The following is a 2,632-nucleotide window of genomic DNA, read 5'->3' on the forward strand; positions in this document are numbered from 1 at the left end:
CATTTGGCCCTTATCATCGTATAACTCACTTAACCGGGGCAAGAATGTGGAATCTTGACATTTCACCCAACAAGCCATAAACTATGACTCCATCAGGTCAAAAGGAGGGTCAAATGGGAAGTATTTGAAATCTGGGCGTTGACCAGAACGCTAGGTGGGGGATGAGCCTAAAACCTGCGAGGGTAGCTATCAGGGGGTAGGAAGGGTCACACATCAGATGTCCCCAGAGTCCGGGCAGGGGCTCAGGAATGAATGGGTAATCCTGGTTAGAAATAGGCTAAAAGGGAAAGGGCTGGGGAACTGCAAGAGACCAAGGGGCCCTCAGCTGCCAGGATCAGGGACAGGCTGGAGTTCTCAGAGGTGAGGCGTCTCCGTGCTGTGCTGGCAGAAATGACGTCAGCATTTGGTTGGGTAACTGCCCAGAGCTGGGATCGGAGAGTTAAGCGGGGATCATAGCTGCTTAGGAAGCTGTTTCTGCTCATTGAAGCAGAGTGAATTCTTCCATCTATGTTCTTAGCCTTATTGTTGCATTTATAGTAGTGTGTGTGTGTGTGTGTGTGTGTGTGTGTGTGTTTATAAGTGTATACATATTTTAACATTTTAACATGTTACCTTCCCAGTGGACTCTGAAGCTTCCCAGGGCAAGACACTAGAGCTTACTCACGTAGATGTTCCACACGGTAGACATTGTTCACTTTACCCTACCCCTAATCCAGTATTCTTGACTGTGCCCGTGGAGGTTTCCACATGCATGCTCAAACCCACACAGCTGGACTTTGCTAAAAAATTATCTGGGTTCTCTGGGTCACCGTTGTCTCTTGACACGAGGGTCACACTGGCTTGCAAACCAGTGGCATAATGTTAGAGACTTTGCATATCTGTTCTGCCCAGATATCCTAATGAGATACTATTTATGGAGAACTGGTATAAGGTTGGCCATGCGCTTATGGTGCTAACCTCAGTTAATGTACTCGAATGTCTGTTACCTTCACCCCGGCTGATGAAGTAAAACCCTTCCTAAGGATGCAGCCCTTCTCATCTCAGTGATTACAAATGGCTCTCTGGTAGCTCCTGGTATTCTGCTTCCAGTTCTCTTATTTGGATCTCATTTTTCCTGGGCCGACAGTCTTCTAATGAGGTATGGCATTTCTGTTTTTCTGATTCCCACACACCAGGATAGAGCAAAAGCAATGCTATGTCATTGCTCTGACTTAATGCTTTTTGTGAAGAAAGGAAAAAAGAGAGGAAGAGTGGAAAAAAGGAAAGAGAAGGGAGGGCATGGAGGTAGAAAAGAAAGGGGAAAATAAGAGAAAAGAAATATGAGGAAAGTAAGAAAGAAAAATAATGTGGATCTTCTGGACAGTTTGAGTTTTGCCTTGTTCAGAAAGGCGAATCTTTCAGTCTCTCTTTCAAGCCAGTGCCCTGTCAGAACTTGAAACATGTCTTCTGCCTAGTTACAAGCTAGGCAGAAGTTACAACTTAAATGATACAAGGATAACTATCTAGATACTTCTGTTTAAGTTCTCTGTAGTGTGTATGTTCCTTTGTGGGGCTAGGGTGACCATTTCGGAGTTTGAAAACCAAAGATGAACTCTGTGTTTTGCTTTTTTTTAAATTCCAGGACACCAGTCTCTGCTCATGATTTCACTTCACCGTGTGAGGCTTCAGTGGATGGCTAAGAGGATGGGAATTCCGTTATTCATTTCCAGTTCATTGATTTGTCAGGGGGTAAGGGGAGGAAGATGATCAACTTTCTTATATCTTGATTGTTTTGTACATTTTGAAGACAGAAAAAAAAAAGTCCTTTCCTCCTTCTGTCCTGCCGAGCTTTCCAGATGCTGATTCGTCCCCTCTTTCCTGTCTCAGCCCATTGCTGGTCGGCCTTGTCTCCAGTTCTGCGCCCTCCCCTGCTCCAGACCATGCCTACTGCCAACCATAGGTGTCCCATGGGAGGGGCTTCTTTTTGCTCCAGGCAGTGGACATCCACCGGCTGTGTCTGTTCTCCTTTCCGGTGCGTCTCTTAGTGATGCTCCTGATGAGAGATGAAGTAAAAAGCCAGAGCACCGCGTCTGAGAAGGAAGAAAAGCAAAATTCCCAATAGTGGAATCAATTAAAATCAGGGCATTAGCATCTGTGTTTGGGTTTATGAGTGTGTGAGTGTGTGTGTTTTGGAGGAAGACGTGATGATGGACAATCATGTCCGGGGGCGTCTGGGTGGCTCAGTCAGTTAAGCGTCTGTCTTTAGGTCTGGTCATGATCTCAGGGTCCTGGGTCGAGCCCCACATCAGGCTCCTGCTTCTCCCTCTGACCCTCCCCCTGCTTGTACTCTCTCCCTCTCTCTCTGTCAAATAAATAAAATCTTAAACAACAACAACAACAGAATCTCTCAACTGGAAAGTAGAAGGGAATGCAGGGGACAGTAGTGTTGTCCACGCTGGTGAGAGCCGAGCTGAAAACATAAATGCTTTCTCTTCTGTTGCTCCAAAACTACCTAATCTTATATATATATATATATTTATTTTTAAGATTTTATTTACTTATTTGACAGACGGAGATCACAGAGAAGCAGGCAGAGAGAGAGGAGAAAGCAGGCTCCCTGCTGAGCAGAGAGCCCGATGTGGGGCTCGATCCC

At 45.7% G+C, this 2,632-nt stretch overlaps 1 long non-coding RNA gene across 1 annotated transcript; it reads left to right on the forward strand.

The window, feature by feature from the left end:
- The first annotated feature begins 310 nt into the window (after positions 1 to 310).
- Positions 311 to 2,072, forward strand: LOC131820750 (uncharacterized). The gene is made up of 3 exons (XR_009349763.1): positions 311 to 360; positions 1,622 to 1,728; positions 1,867 to 2,072. It is a non-coding gene; the product is annotated as an uncharacterized LOC131820750 (long non-coding RNA).
- Positions 2,073 to 2,632: the final 560 nt, after the last annotated feature.

Source organism: Mustela lutreola, chromosome 1 (assembly GCF_030435805.1).
Source record: "Mustela lutreola isolate mMusLut2 chromosome 1, mMusLut2.pri, whole genome shotgun sequence".
NCBI classification, from domain to species: Eukaryota; Metazoa; Chordata; class Mammalia; order Carnivora; family Mustelidae; genus Mustela; species Mustela lutreola.